Source organism: Dromiciops gliroides, chromosome 2, assembly GCF_019393635.1.
Source record: "Dromiciops gliroides isolate mDroGli1 chromosome 2, mDroGli1.pri, whole genome shotgun sequence".
Lineage (NCBI taxonomy): Eukaryota > Metazoa > Chordata > Mammalia > Microbiotheria > Microbiotheriidae > Dromiciops > Dromiciops gliroides.
The window spans coordinates 547,791,324-547,808,285 of record NC_057862.1 but is presented as its reverse complement, the minus strand read 5'-3'; the positions used below and the strand labels follow the sequence as shown (position 1 = coordinate 547,808,285).

Sequence of the window (16,962 nt, the reverse complement as noted above, 5' to 3'; positions counted from 1 at the left end):
TTTTATTATATGAATTTTAAAGTATTTACAGGAGTCCAAAGACTTCATCAGACTGCCTAACAAAAAAGTTTAAGGATCTTTGGTGTAGTAAAAAACCCACTAGATGTGGAATAAGAGAACCCTAGGTCTTGAACTACTTCCTATTCTCACGATCATTTGTTTAACCTATATGGGTCTCAGATTCTTCTGCAAAGTGAAACAACTTCCCCGAGAAAAACCAGGAAGAGGATGACATTACCCATGGAGGTTGTTACCATGATGACTAACTCGCAGGGTGCTTTAAACGGAATCCGAGTGTTTTAGCAATGTAGTATGACAGGAGCCAAGCGAGCGCGCTTGCGCAGATGGATCCTCCGTCTTTGACTCCTGAAATCCATTCGACTGTCTTTGAGATTCAATTTCGCAGCATCTCTACCTAGATCAGGCTCATTTCTACGTGCTGTGAGGCTCTTGAACTTGGGTTGCTAAGGCCCTGGGGGAATATAGACTGGAAACCGGAAGTGAATCGATCAAAAGGATTGCTGGGAATCGTAGTTCTGGGGAGACATTCTCATAGGCTTAGTGTCATTCCAGGATGGGTTCCAGGATTGCGAGTCGGGGCAGAGAACCGGTTTCTCAGAGTCTGGGCGAAAAGGGACAGCCGGAGAGGTGAGAACCTGAGGGAGGACAAGTGACTGAGCAGCTTCGGGGGAGGAGAGAACTCTGAGGAGAGTTTCTGGAGCTGGGGAGAAACTCCTCCGGGATGTACAGGGTAGGGTCAGACAAGAGGCCAGTGTCCATCCATCCTAATGGCTTTTGCACCGGGAGGTACGGTGAATTCCAGCCTGCTCGCAGCTTCGGGCCATTCATACCGGCCCATTCACAGGGGTCGGAGGGGTCACCTGGATGAGGAGGATACGGAGTAGGTAGTCTGGCCAGGGAGATGACCTGGTACCAAACGAGAGCAATGGGAATCAGAAAGAAGCTGAGGGCTTCCTGGAGGAGGTGGTATTTGACACCTGTCTCTCCGTCTTTTCGTCTCTCCCTCACTCCTCCCCTCTCCTCCGTGTCTCTATCTCCCTCATCTTTCTCTCTTCTGTTTCTCTTCCCATTCTCTTTCTCTTGCTCTCCCTCCCTCTTTCCCCCATTCTCTCTCTCCTCTTTCTTTCTCCACCCCCTTTCTGTCTTTTTCTCTCTCCCTTGCCTTCCCTTGTCTTAAAACTTGCCTTGCCTTTTCTTGCCTAGTCTTGCCTTCCCTTCTCCTCCTTTCCTCTCTTTAACTTAGTTTCCTCCTGTGTAAAAAGGAGTTGAACTAGATTCAACTAGGTTCTTAATATGGGGTGCATGGGGTCGTGGATAGATTTCAGGGGGCCCCCATGCACTTGGATGAAAAAGATATCACATCTTTATTTTTACTATCCTTGGGTTTTCTTTGTGACCCTATGTATTTTATTTTATGCATTCTGCCCATGGTACAAAAAACGTTAAGAACCCCTGGACCAAGTGATTGCTAAGGGTCCTTCTAGCCCCCCAAGAAGAGTTCTGCAGTGGAAAACGTGGAAGGAGAGACAGGCCAGTTTTTCCATGACCTAAAGGTGACATTGGGTAGTGAAGATGGTCACTTCACTACTGCCCCTTCTCACACACACATTTTCCCATTGATTTTAGGGGGAAAAAGAGGGGGCAAGGGATGCAATGTCTTCAGGTAAGGGCCAATTCCAGTAAAGACTGGAGGGGATATGAGAAATAAGTTTAGGTGACAGGGAAGTTGGTGAAAGAGTGGAGGTTCCCCAGTAGAAAGAATAATTTATTTAATTCTAATGTAAAGTAGAGGGGCATGACAACTAAGAAAAGTCCTTTGGATTTGGTGGGTTCAGGAGAGGTGTCATTGATTTTTTTAAATAGTTTTGAGTTCCAATTTTTATCCCTCTTTTTCTCCTTCCCCTTGCCTCCTCCCTGAGGTGGCAAACAATCAGATAGGGGTTATATATGTATGATTATGTAAAACATTACCATATTTGTCATTTTGTACAAGAAAACTTGATTAAAAGAAAAAATGAAAGAAAGTGAAAAATAGTATGCTTCAGTCTGTTCCATCAATATCATTTCTTTCTTTGGAGGTGGATAGTATGTTTCTTCAATGGTCCTTTGGGATTGTCTTGGATCATTGTATTATTGTGAATAGTCAAGTCATTCACAGCTCTTCATCAAACAATATTGCTGCCTCTGTGTACAATGTTCTCTTGGTTCTGCTCCCTTCACAATACATCATTTCATACATGTCTTTCCAGGCCTTTCTGAAGTCATCCTTCATGTCATTTCTTATAGCACAATAATATTCCATCAGAGAGGTGTCATTGTTAACCCATGAGAGAACAGTTTCTGTAGAATTAAGGGAGGGGGCGAGGCTGACAAAACCATCCACTTTGATCAACTGTGTGTTTGTGCAGATTCTCTAGACATAAACTACCCTAGGCCACAGCTTTTCTTTTTAGCACAACCCCAATTCCTCCATCAATGAGAGACCAGCTCATTGTGGATGGCTTCCCCTGCCACCTGATCTCACTGCTGTAGGCAGAAGCCACATCTCTCCAGGTCAGATTCTGACCTTCAGTGGGACCTGAAAAGTTGGTTCCTTTACCCAAACAAAACTTGAAAGTGGATGAAGCATTGAGATGTAGTGGAGAGAACACTAGACTAGAAAACCCCAGTCATATCCTAGCTCTGCACAGATTTGGCTATGTGTTTTTTGGCTAAATTCTTTAACCTCTGGCCATTGTTCTTCTCAGCTGTAAAATGAGGGAACTGGATTAAGTAATCTCAAAGGGTTTTTCCCTCAGTTCCAACATCTTGTGATATATCATGATTTTCATATTCATTGGGCTGCTACTTTTGAATTCTCCCCTTACCCCCAACCTTCCTGAGACTTCCACTCTGGCCACTCTCAGATCTCTTGGATTGCAGGCAGTCCTCCAGTTGTCCTACCCTTCTCTGGAAGGGCTAATTCTCCTTCCTGTCTGCATATACCTAATATATTAAGAAATAAGTTGCTCTAAATACCATACTGAAAAATGTAACTGTATTGTACCCATTGGCTATGACTGCCCCATCTTAATCCAACAGTTTAAAAAACATTTTTATGGAGCATTAATTCGTGAAACAATCTTTTCCCACAACTATCCTGCCATTTTAAAGACAAGGAAACAGGCATAGAGAGGTAGTGATTTGCCAGGGTATCATATAGTTTGCAAGTGGCGAGAGGTACTTAAACCCTGTGCTTCTGATTCTTTCTACTATAGAAGATAGTTTTTCAATGTTTACTGTGTTTTTTTTTTTTTAAGCAGAGCAATCAAGGTTAAGTGACTTGCTCAGGGTCACACAGCTGCTAAGTGTCAAGTGTCTGAGGTTGAATTTGAACTCAGGTCCTCTTGAATCCAGGGCTAGTGCTCTATCTACTGTACCACCTAGTCGCCCCCTATTTACTGTTTTTTCTAGAGCCTGTGTCTCATTTCTTGCTACTAGTCTAATCATAAGGAGCTGTCACCTAGTATCTTTGATTCCAAATGAGCCTTGAAATGAAGAGAATAATTCACCTTTATTTTTTAAGAGAACTGAAACAAACAGCCAAATGCTGGCTGGCTGCTTCTAAGCCGACCCGCTCCCAGCCTTGACAAAGTCGATAGAACTGAAAAATCTACTCATATACTGAATAAAGCAAATGGTGCCAGAAGTTTGCCTTTTACTTTGTAATATTCTTGCTAGTGTGTTCATTTGTTGTATAAACTGAAAGCTTTCAGTTACTTTTCAATTACATTGCCTCCTTCAAACAAATGCTTTTTGTTTCCTTCAGAAATCTTTATTATCAGTATCACCAGTGTCCCCAGGGATAATAAATCTTAGAATTTAAGAGCTAAAAGGGACCTTAAGCATCATGTTAGCCATTGTCCCATTTTATGGAAGAGGAAACTGAAGTTCTGAAGGCTTGCTTATGATTGCACCATCATAGTTAGTGACAAAGCAAGGATTCCATGCCAGCTTTCTCATCTAGAAGAGACAGGACCTCAAAAATCCTGTATTCACACAAAAATGTGAATGATTAATAGCTGTGTCCCCTGACTTTTGTAAGAATGGTGTTAATTTAACTCTTTTCTCTAATTGGGGAAATTTTAGGCACTTGTGGGAAGACAGTTTATTGTAGAGAACCCTTCTTTTAAATCTTGCCTTTCAGCCAGTTCCCTAAGTCTGTAGAACCTGACCCTGAGAACATTTGTGGATCCAAGCCCCCTTTCTCATAAGCTGCAGACCTGGATTTTCTAGCTGCCTATAGTACACCTCCTGGATGTCTCTCTAGCACCCAAAACAATATGTATAAAACTTATGCACTACTCCCAACCTTGCTTTTCCTCCCGATTTTGCCATTTTTTATCAGGGAAATTACAGTTCACCCAGTCTTCTGTGTTTGAAACCTTGGTATTTACTTTGATTCTCTCTCACCTGTCATATTCAATTAATTATCAGGTTCTGTTGGTCCTACTTCCGATATACTTTTCACATTGATTCTTTCTTTTCTCTTTCCACTGCCTCCCAGTCATAAAATCATAGAATTTGATAGTTAGAAGGAACCTCAGAGCTCATCTAATCCAACCTGTACCTTGTCAGGAAGCATCCCCGACAAGTACTCATCTTGACTGTCTTCCTCTGAATAGTTTATCACTGTCCTTTATAAACTTGGTGTCCATACCGCAACAGAATTATCTGATCAACAAGCGTTTATCAAGGGCTTGCTAGGTAGACACTTGAGTGTGCAAAACTAAATGAAACAACTCCTAATCTCAAGGGGGAATTCTGCTGGGGGAAACAAAATATTTACAATAAGTATTATGAAAAATATATACAAAGTATTAATACTCCAAAAGTGGTTTAAATAGGGAAGCCTGTATTTAAATACCCCTGGTAGTAGACAGTTCACGACCTCTCACTAAACCCTTTCTGCTTTGCCAGCTCTAACTGTAAGGAAGTTATTCCTATTATACTTGAATGCCCATTATCCCTGGTTCTACCCTTAGGGACACTATCCTGTTCCACATGATGATCCTTCTAGCTTAGCTCTCACTCTCTGCTCAGTCCTCCCTTCTCCCGGTTGTATGTTCCTACATCCTTTAGCCAGGCATTGTGTAACACAGCTGAGTCCCCTCCCTCATCATCCTGGTTATCCTTATCTGGAAAGGCTCCAGTTTGCAGACCAGATGTGGTCTATCCAGAGAAGAGTACAGTAAGCCTAGAAATCTTCCCCCCACCCCAGGGTCCTTGTTCCAAATGTCTTCTGTTCATGAAACTATGAAAAGTTAGATGACTTGCTCACCAATTGTAAGTAGCAGAGCCAAGATTTAGACCCAGATCTTTTCACTCCAATTTCAGTGCATTTCTACTTCACCAGGCTTCTGCCCTATCCAAAATATTCAAAGTTACTCAAGGGAAGTGGGAGGTACTTCTACCTTGTCCTTAGGGGTGGGTAACAGGAATGGTGGTGAGAATTGAAGGGAGTTAGTAAACTTCACATGGCCGTGTCTACTCCTTTCACCCTCCACGTGACCCTGGGTGTTAGTGCCATCAGTCCTATTCAGAACCTCAGCCAGTCAACTCTACCTACCCCAGGTTAAGCTTGCTCAAGGGAAATGTCAATTTAGCAGTTTCTTTTTTTTTTCTTTTTCTGTAAGGGAATTGGGGTTAAGTGACTTGTCCAGGGTCACACATAGTAAGTGTTAAGTATCTGAGGTCAAATTTGAACTCAGGTCCTCCTGACTCCAGGGCTGGTGGTCTAACCACTGCACCACCTAGCTGCCCCATGTAGTTTCTTTTTTATAAATATCTTTCAGCTTTCTTACAAAGAAAGGATTCTAAAACAAAGGAAGAGGGAAAGGAATGTTTTTATCTCTATAGCTGAGCTGATCCTAACTGGGTTTTCTCCTTCTACTTTCTTCCTTCTTCAGTCCATCTTTTATATATCTGGTAAAAGTCATTGGGTCTGACTATGTCACTTACCTGCTCAAAAACTTTTGGTGTCTCCCTATTTCCTTTAGGATGAAATACAGACACTGCCCTTCCTTGAAATTTGAGATGTCAAAGAAAAAAAAAGAAATTTGAGATGTCCTAATTTAGACCCAAACTACCTTACCAGCCCCAGCCTCATCTCACGCAGCTCTTCTTGGCTTATTTGGTATTTGAGCGCACCACTCTCTGCTTCCATATATTTATGCCAGTCATCCTACATACCTATAATGTAGGCCTTCCTCCATTCCACCTGTTGAAATCTTTTTCTTTCTTCAAGACTTAGCTCAGGTACCATCTCCTACCTGAGGCCTTCTAGAATCTCTCCCCTAAAAGTCTCTCCATCCTCTAATGTTCCTAGAACTCTGTAGATCTCTATCCTGTTCTCCCTTGTATTATGTATACATGTCATTTTCCCTAGTCGATTGAAAGGCAAAGGACCATGCCATTTTTCATATTGTACCCCTAATACCTAGGAAAATACCTGTACATAATGTGTGCTTCATGTTAGATAAACTGAACTGAACAGAATTCTCAGAATCTATCCCTGGAGGTGTAGGCATATCCTGTGTCTAAAGGTCTTTAGGTTAGGGTCTCTTGGGTTTGGCATTGATTCTACACATCTCTGTGTATTCTTTTCTTTCTTTGTTTCTTTTTCTTTCTTTCTATCTATCTATCATCTATCTATCTATCTATCTATCTATCTATCTATCTATCTATCTATCTATCTATCTATCTATCTATCATCTATCTCTGTATTTCACTGTATCTGAACCAAAGCTCTATTTATGTTTAGAACAGCCCATCACTTCTCCCTCATGCTCATCTGATAAATAGACCCTGTATTTGATGTACAGTTTTTCTATCTCTGTAGGATCTAGAGGGCAGATGATGTATTTTCTGGGTCCCTGATGTTGACTTTCTCCTATCTTCTCTCAGCAGGTCTTAGTAGAATCTATATAGGATCCAACCTGGGATCCAGAGAGTTGGTTCCATTAATTCAATCAACTGACATTTATTTATTTATTTATTTTGGTGGGGCAATGGGAGTTAAGTGACTTGCCCAGGGTCACACAGCTAGTAAGTGTCAAGTGTCTGAGACTGGATTTGAACTCAGGTACTCCTGAATCCAGGGCCAGTGCTTTATCTACTGCACCACCTAGCTGCCCCATAACTGACATTTATTAAACATGTTCTATTTATGATGCATACATTTTATAGGCATAAATTTGATTCCTGAGTAGAAGCACTTCATCTAGCAACAGAAATTCACTCTAGCATAAAAAGTACTCATTGGATCTTCGTGTGGTTTCAATTTCAGGAAGAAAGCAAGGACTTGAAGGATGCTCAACCAACTCTGACAGCAGCTCTGGCATTCATGGCTGAGACTTGAGACTCCTAAAAGGAAAATATCCTATCGTACCTGATGTTGGAGAAATCACTGACCATTCTATACAGGGAAATCAGAACTTGAGTGGAGGCACCACATGAAAGAGCAGTGAAGGTCACTTTCTCATGGATAGTGTGACCCATGTGCATGAGAAAGTAGGTGAGGGTGATAAGAGATTGGGCAGAGGATAAAGGATGAGTATGGTTGATCTTAGAGAGAAAGAGGAGTAACTCATAATAGAACTTGACAGTTTTTGAAACACTTTCACTTCATTTATCCTCACAACAACCCTTCAAAGGAAGGGAGCATTATTTCCATTTTACAGATGAGGAAACAGAGTCAAAGAGTTGAGATTGAGAGTTTGTAAATGGTGGAACTTTTCATTGAATTCAAGTCTTCTGACTGCAGCTCCAGTATGTTTTTTCTTCTATCCTATCAGTGCATAAAGCTGCTTTTATAGAGCTAGAAAGAGGAAAATTGGCTCAGCTAGTGCTGCCCTCTCCCTCATTCATTGAGTTTGCTTGGGACTTCATAATAAGGCCCTTTATTGTGTCCTCTAGCTTACTCTCTTTTCTTTCAGTTTTGCAATGCTCAATGTGTAGTCTAAAGCTACGAGAGAGAGGCACTATTTCTATCTTTTATTCATGTGGAAAGTGAACAGGGATGGAGAGAATAACTAACCCATCTCCATATATACCAGAAATCCACAAAGTGTATTTCTCTAAAGGTTAATGAGTTTCCAGACTTAAATCAGTAGGTCTGAGAATTGGGTTGAGTTAGACCAAGAAGGCCTTGTGAATATATGATATTTTTAAATATTTCACATGCTTTCCCATCTATTTTCTCATGTGACCCTTTCAGAAACTGATATTATACAGCCTGGGTATCGAGGAGGGATTATTATGAAGTAATTAAACTAATGTTCATGAGTGGGATCACTCATTACCTCATTATTAGCCCCATTTTACAGAAGAGGACATTGGAGGTTAAGCAATGTGCCTGGCTGGGGTTGTCTATGTGGGGCAGACTGGTAACAACAGTATGATATTCTAGGTTCCAGTTGTATGTTTTTTCCAATGTACCATGATGTTTCTTTGATACTGTTATATCCATGAAACTGATTTTCTGAGTGAGTGAATGGATTCTTCATATATTTTCTTGAGGCAAGAAAGGGTATTAAAGTATTTTCTCCCATTAAAAGCAGTTACCCATGCAAAATGAGGTTATATGTTCATGTTGAGGATAGAGGTGTGAATTCAAGCCATTTTCCATCTCCCAGGAATAGAGCTGTCTTGTGCAACATGCTATGAGCACAGGCACAAAGTCAGTCCTGCCCAGGATGATTTGATGACTATTAATGATTATCAATGCCCATGGCTCTGATTCAGGGAGAAGGCAGGACTACTATGCCTTTGCCTTCCCTGTTACTGGGATGGGAGGTTCATATTTAATTTATGTGAAGAGATTTCTTTTTTTCCATATAAATATTTTATTATTTTCCAGTTACATTTAGAGATGGTTTTCAACATTTGTTTTTATAAGATTTCTAGTTTCAAATTTTTCTCTCTCCCTCCCCTCCCTCCACCCTCCCCAAGACAGCAAGTAATCTGATATAGGTTATATATGTACAATCGATGTGAGGAGACTTCTAGCCCACTGAGTCTGGTATAAAGCAGATCAGTCTTTCTTATGCTTCCTTTTCCTCTCTTCAGCCCTCCTTTCTCAAAACTCTTTCTTTTCCCAAGAAGGGAGGATAGGAGAGCAGGGAATGGAAGCTGTGTTCCTGATAGCCAAGTTCCGGGTAAAATGAGCTTTCCCTCCCTTTTTTTGCCGTCATTCCATCTCATTTTCCAGATTATGGTTACTTTTTCTTCCTTCGTTCTGAAACTTCTTTGTTCATTTGCTCCTCCAGTAACCAAAGACCTACTTCCTCATACCTAAGAAATTAGTTCTATCCCAATAGATGATGGACTCTCTAGGACCAAGGATTCTTTTCTTACATTTATTTTAATTTTTCACATAGTCCACCAAAATAAATTCCCACATCAGTCATATCTAAAAATGCATATTTCATTCTGGATTTTAAGTCCATCACCTTTCTGGCAGGAGTAGGTGGTGCAATTTATTTCCAGACCTCTGAACTAGTAGTTTATCATTGCATCAAGCAGAGTTCTGAAGTCTTTCCATTATTTTTTTCCTATAATGTCATTATTGTGTAAATTATTTCCCCAGTTCTCCTCACTTCACTCTGCATTAGGTCATAAGAGATCTTCCCAGTTTCCTTTGAAACCATCCATTTCGTCATTTCTTAGGGCAAAATAATATTCCACTATATTAATATACCACAATTTTTAGCCATTCACCAATAGGTGGGTATCCCCTTAATTTCCAGTTTGGGGTTACTATGAAAAGAACTGCTATAAAAATTTTTTACATATGGGTGCTTTTCCTCTTCACCTGATTTCTTTGGCAGCATATGCCTACCAGTGGTATAGTTAGGTCAAAGAGGATGTACATATTAGTAACTTTGGGGGCATAGTTCAATATTGCTTTCCAGAAATGCACAGCTCTACCAACAGTAGATCCTCCAATATTTGTTACCATTCTTTTTTTTTTACATCTTTGCCAGTCTGATGGGTTTGAGATAGAACTTCAGAGCTGCTTTTGTATTTCTCTAATTATTGATGGCTTGAAGCACTTTTCATATGATTATTGATAACTTAGATATCTTCCTTTAAAAACTGCCTCTTCATATCCTTTGACCATTTATGTATTGGAGAATGGCTCTTAGTCTTATAAATTTGAATCAATTCTTTATATATCTTGGATATGAGACCTTTTTCAGAGAAACTTACTGCAATGATCTTTCCCAATTATCTATTTTCCTTCTAATTTTAACTGTTAGATTTTTATTTCTACAAAATCTTTTCAATTTTATATAATAATTGTTCATTTTATTTTCTGTGATTTCCTATTACTCATTTAGTCACAAACCCTTATTCTTTCCATAGATCTGAAAGGTAATTTTTTCCCAGATCCTCTAATTTGATTATGATGTCACCTTTTCTGTTTAAGTCATATATCCATTTGGAGCTTATCTTGGTATATAATATGAAATGTTGGTCTATACTCATTTTCTGTCAAACTGCTTTCCAGTTTTCCCCACAGGTTTTTAATTACATAGTGAATCCTTTACTTAGTATCTGAGGTCTTTGGGTTTATTGGGTACCCAGTTATTATGCTGATTGTTATATAATTAATCTATTCAACCAACTAACCTCTCTATTTTCTAACCAAATAATTTACCAGACCATTTTGGCAATCAGTTTACCAAATCATCAAGTACCAAATCTTTGTATAATTACTGTTTTATAGCATAATTTGAGATCTGGTACTAATAGATCTCCTTCCTTTTTGGTCACAGTTTCTTAATCTGTTTTGTTTAACAGATCCTTTGGACAGACTGGTGAAGTGTACCCTTCTTTGAGTAATGTTTTTAAATGCATAGCATGAAATACATCAGATTACAAAGGAAAACAATTATATTGAAATGCATTTATCAAAATTAAAGAAAAAAACAAGTTCACAGACCCCAGGTTAAAAGACCCTGTTCTAGGGAACATGCTTTGCTTAACTTTTGTTCTCCTTCATCAGTGAATTGTTGATGGGTACAATATAAGAGAGATCAAGAACTATCTTCTTCAGGTCACATACCTTACCATACCACTTCTGAACCATAAACTCCTCCCAGTGCTCTTCCATCTAGGTCATGGGGAGAAAAGGACCATGGGTGAGCAAAAATGTTTGTATTTTAGGAATTGGTGACATTCAAGGATGTGGCTGTGAACTTCACCCAGGAAGAGTGGAAGCAACTGAACTCTTCTCAGAGGGACTTGTACAGGGATGTGATGTTGGAGAATTACAGAAACATGATCTCTTTGGGTAAGGATGACTTTGTCCTGAGATTAAAAATCTTCCCTGTTTTTAGAAAATACTTCTCTTCCCTCAGTAGGGTAACACTACATCTTGGAGAAGACTACTAGGGGGGCAGGTAGGTGGCATAGTGGATAAAGCACTGGCCCTGGATTCAGGAGGACCTGAGTTCAAATCCAGTCTCAGACACTTGACACTTACTAGCTGTGTGACCCTGGGCAAGTCACTTAACCCTAATCGTCCTAAAAAAAAAAAAAGGAAGACTACTAGGGAGGGGACTAGAGTTACCTTTAAATCTTGTGGTCCCATTCATGTTTTAATATGTGTTAAGTATGGTCACACACTAGAAGCTTGTGGGAGTTCTTCTGAAACTCTAGTGGCCTTTGTTCAACACTCAAGGTGTTAGAGTAATGCTTTTGTCAGTGTTGAGTAAAGGGCAGGATTTCATGATATGTTAGAGTGTGTCAAGGCAAAAGAAAAGGAACAGGCTCTGGTTAGAGACACTTATACATTTATAAATGAAAATAAAGGCTTGAGAGGCAGCAAGTAATAAGGAGAGACATCACATGGTGAATCCAGAAATGTCTGGTCAAGAAAGCAAGAGTGAGTTCTAGAGCTCCCTTGGATAGCTCAGAGCAAGAGTAGAAGAGGACAATTAAAAGGCATCAAGGGACACTGATGAGTCTATGTCAGAGGCTTCACTGAGAAGGAGACCATCCAACAGGAACACCATCAGCTTCCTCCACCCTCTGCAACCTCTAAGGCTCCCTGCCCCTTCTGCATACTCTCATTTGCAAAGGACTGGGGATACAAAGAAAGAAAAACAGACCTTACCATCCAGGAGTTTACAGTCTACTTGTAAATAGGTAAATATATAGGTGATAATTGGAAGAGACTTCAGGGATACTACATTCGCTTGGTCTTCTACCTTTCTAACCACCCTTTTCTGTCTCTTGCTGTCTCCTCATCTTTTCTCTTAATGTAGGTGTTTCTTCAAATATCTATTCTGGTCCTTTTTCTTCTCCTTTTGTACTGTCTCCTTTGGCCATTTCATTCTCTCCCACAGATTCCACTATCACCTTTATGCAAATGACCACCAAATCTACACTTGCGGTCCTGACCACTCTTCTGAGTACCAGATCCCCATCTTCAGCAGAAACAAGTCACTTCAGACTAACTTCATTTCCTTTTTAAATTCGATTATAAGATCAGGGAGTTCATGTGGATATAGTCTAACTAATAAATCATTTGACGAAGCCTCTCATGCCTTTTGGACAAGACTGAAGTGGCCTAAATGACAGTACAGTTTGGTGGATTCAGAATTAGTTGAATGACCAGACCCAGATTAGTCAGGGGTGGTTCTTTGTCAACACAGATAAATATCACCTAGACAGCATTGGGGAGGCATATGGTGCTTGTGGGTAGACTGCAACAAATGTCTAAAAAAGGAATTATGAAAGAGAAACACAGTAAAAGATGTCATCAAATAAACAGATGAGAAAAAAGGATGGGTTAGTTTGGTGGCAAGAGCAAGGAATAAACAAAGACAGACCATGTGTTTCACTGGTATCCTCACAATGTCAAAAGAAGGCCTCCAGCATGTGGGATGGACACCCTCTGGTGCACTTAGGGGAAGACAGGGATGTGAATCACACAGGATAAGCAGGCAGGGATGGACTGCAATTCTCTTCATTGGAGGGAATACCCAATTTGATGAGGTCACAGAACCATTTGTCAATCTGAGTTAAGTATATAGGCATAATGTCTTACATGGTTTCTAAAAATCAATTTCATGATCACAGGATGAAGCCTTCATGAGTACATATCAGTTTGCCTGAAAAAGATCTGGGAATTTTAATGGATTGTAGGCTTAATATGTGTCCATAGTGATACAGCAGCAAAAATTAAAAAAAAAACCTAATCTTAGTATGAATAAGAGAGGCATCATGTCTAGAACTATCATCTGCTATACTCTGCCCCGACTAGACCAAATCTGGAGTGTTCTATTTAGTTCTGAATGCCACATGTTAAGGACATTGATAAACTGGAGAATATCTAGAAGCAGCATAGTGAAGAGTCTTCAAATCATGTCATATGAGGAATGAAGGAAATGAGGATGATTAGCCCAGAGAAGAGAAGACTACAGGAAGATATGATACCTGAGCAAGATAACTAAACTATCTGTGCCTCTGTTTTCTCATCTGTTAAATAAGAGGGTTGGATTTGATGGTCTTAAAGATCTTTGCCAGGTCCAAATCTATGATCCTATGAAATGCACAATCACTCAAAAGATCACCCTAGACATTCATATAGAAAAACCCAAGTGGATGAAGAATACATATTACCCAGATTATGACAAATAGTTGGATGGGTGGCCCATTGCATGTCTATTGGCACATATAAGAGTCTTGGTGTAGTTTTAAGCTTAATAGTTTGATAGCATTAATAGTTTAAAACTACACTAAGACTTTTGGGACACTCTATTTTGGATAAGTGTTGTGGATAGACAGTAGCCCAGGCTCATTACTGAACAGGAAGAGAACAAACTGGATAACCCTTAGGAAACTGTGCACTGCTTTCAATGATCCCAAGCTGCTTCTTGTTCAAATCCCTGTTCTACAAATCCTTTTATTTTTTTAAACTGTTCTAGGCTAAATCAATCTCTAAGGTGTCCTATCAGATGTACAATAAACACTATGATTCTATGACAATGTACCCCTTTCTTTTCAACTCCAAATTGAACCATAATTTTTTGAAACATTTAAATGGAACAAAGTTTTTAAAAAAATATGTTATTAAGTGGTTTGACCATATACCCACTGGTGCATATTTTCTACCTCAATTTACTTAATTGTTAATAGCTGTGGAACTGTTACATTGTTCAGTCTTTTGGTTCTAGGATGAGTAATTCCTAAACCCCCTTGGGTCTCAATGCAGGTGTTTGTTTATTCTTTCCATTCTTATGTGAAAAGTCTTTATAGAGTTGAAGACAGGCAGATTCATTCCTCTTTTCCTGAGGCTGTCCAACCTCATTCTCTGCTCTCCCAGGCCAGAGCTTCTCACCTAAAGTTAAAGTTCAGGTAATTTTATACGTCTGAGATTCCCAATTGTCTGTCAATGAGACCATAAATGAATTCCAATGGACCTGCTACTTACTGGCAATGTAACCTTAATTTCCCTTCAGAGATCTCTGTACCTCCTTCTGAGTTTTATGATATCCTTTTCACTTTTCTGCAGACTAAGGGAGGGGACAAACATTTATTAAGTTCCTACTTTGTGCTGGATACTGTGCTAAGCACTTTCCAAATATTTTATTTTATCCTTACAACAACCCTGGGAAGTAGGTGCTATTATTATCCCCCTTTTACAGATAAAGAAACTGAGGCAGACAGAGGTTAAATGACTTGCCCAGTGTCACACAACTAGTAATTGTATGAAACTGGATTTAAATTCAGATCTTCCTGATTCCAGGTCCAGGTTCTACCCAGTTGCCTAAGGGGTTGGGGCTGATCCCTGAAACAGTTATATGTCCCCAGCAAAACCAGCTCTATTTCCTTTACTTGTTGATCAGGGTTTTCCATTTCTAAGCCTGATGTGATTCTCCAGTTGGAGCAAGGGGAAGAACCATGGATACTCAATCTAAATAGAACTGCAGAAAAAGAGATCCCACAACATACCTCTACTGGTAAGTGGAAGAAAATCAGGCAGATGAGATTCACTAGAAGTAATAGCTCAGCAATTCATTTGGGAATCTCTCAGGGACTCCAAGGACTGCTGGAATTGTTATTGTCATGGACCCACTGGAAAAGTCTCTTTTTCCTTTTTGGGGAGGAGGGGGTGCCATTTTTTCCTCACATTTGATTCTTTTGCCTCCATCTTCATGGGATCCTTTCCAAGCCAGGAGTTCTTGCCCTCTTCTTATGATTTGAAGGGGCCACTTCTTTTCTTTATTCACTAGACGTTCTTTTTCCAACTTATACCCTATTCTCGAACCTTTTTTTTAGTAAACATTTTTATTTAAAGTTTTGAGTTCCAAATTCTATTCTTCTCTCCCTCCCTTCCCCTCTCCCTGAGGTGGTAAACAATAAGATATAGGTTATACATGTGCAATTTATAAAACACTTACATATTAGTCATTTTGTATAAGAAGACTTGAATAAAAGAAAAAAAGAAAGTGAAAAATAACATATTTAATTCTATGTTCAATCAATATCAGTTCTCTCTTTGGAGGTGGATAGTATGCCTTATCATTAGTCCTTTGGGATTGACTTGGATCATTGTGTCACTGAAAATAGTTAAGTTATTCACAGTTCTTCATGGAACAATATTGCTGTCACTGTGCATATTTTCTAACCATTTAAAAAACTCCCTCTGGTCATTTCCCCCTTCTTTACTCTTACTGGATAAGCTCTCTATGTGTGCACCTTGCTTAATGGGCTATGTATACCAACCTACTCTGTCCCCTATTTTCTTTCTCCTCCTAAGATTATAGGGCAGTTTGAGAGCCTACCAATGCCAGAGACACATAATTAGCATTATTTTTAGTTTTGCAATTCTTTTGCTAATACATAATCCAATCCAGTAAGGAAATACTTGATATTTGTGTTTTCTCTTTGATTTAGATTGGGAAAATAGGCTTGGGACTCAGGAGTTAACTCCAAAACACAATAGGTCTGAGGAAGCAGAATCACCAGAGACATTAATGGGAAAACTCAGAGGAGACATTCCTGTGGAGCTTGTATTTGGAAGAATTCATGTACCTGAGAGAAGATTGGAGAGGCAAAGGAGGGACACTTCAGGGGAAATTTGGAAGAAAGCTTTTTCCCAAGAGAAAAGTTTCAGGCAAGTAATGATGACTTGCAAGAAAATTTCCAGTAGAGAGTCCATGCATGCAATGAATGTGGAAAAACCTTCAGTCACCACTCAGCCCTTGTTCGACATCGTATAATTCATACAGGAGAGAAACCCTATGTATGTAATGAATGTGGAAAAACCTTCAGTCAGCACTCAGCCCTTATTAGACATCACATAATTCATATTGGAGGGAAGCCCCATAAATGCCATGAAGGTGGGAAAGCCTTCTTCATCCATTCTTCCCTTATTCAACATCAGAAAACTCATAATGGAGACAATCCCTATGAATGTAACAAATGTGGCAAAGCCTTCTTTGGTCTCTCAACCCTTACTCGACATCAGAGGACCTATACTGGAGAGAAGCCTTATGAATGTAGTGAATGTGGAAAATGCTTCTTTGATGACTCATCCCTTACTCGACATCAGAGAATTCATACCGGAGAGAAGCCCTATGAATGCAGTGTGTGTGGGAAAGTTTTCAGTAGCAAGTCATCTGTCATCCAACATCAGTGACGTCATGCTGGTGAATAAACCAGGAACATAATGAATTTGGGGAAATCTTTGGTCAACGCCTGCCACTCTGTCAAATTTCTAACAATCAAGCTGAAACCAGACATTTCATAAAGTTTTTTTAAAAGATCTACTATATTAAACCTATTGTTCGAACCTGCTGCCCTCTATGGTTACTATTCAATTTCTCTTTTGCTACCAAACTTTTTCTTTTTTACATTTTAAATTTTATAACATCTCTTGTTTTC

General features: G+C 39.6%; 1 protein-coding gene and 1 pseudogene across 1 annotated transcript in view; both read left to right on the top strand.

Moving 5' to 3' along the window:
• The first annotated feature begins 539 nt into the window (after positions 1-539).
• LOC122742899 (zinc finger protein 501-like) overlaps positions 540-16,962 on the top strand; it is a 42,774-nt gene continuing 26,351 nt past the window's right edge. The window contains exons 1-3 of the mRNA XM_043987474.1: positions 540-648; positions 7,349-7,576; positions 11,233-11,359. The gene's annotated coding sequence lies outside the window, so the exon portion shown is untranslated. The remainder of the gene's footprint in view (positions 649-7,348; positions 7,577-11,232; positions 11,360-16,962) is intronic.
• LOC122739280 lies at positions 9,186-16,870 on the top strand (annotated as a pseudogene).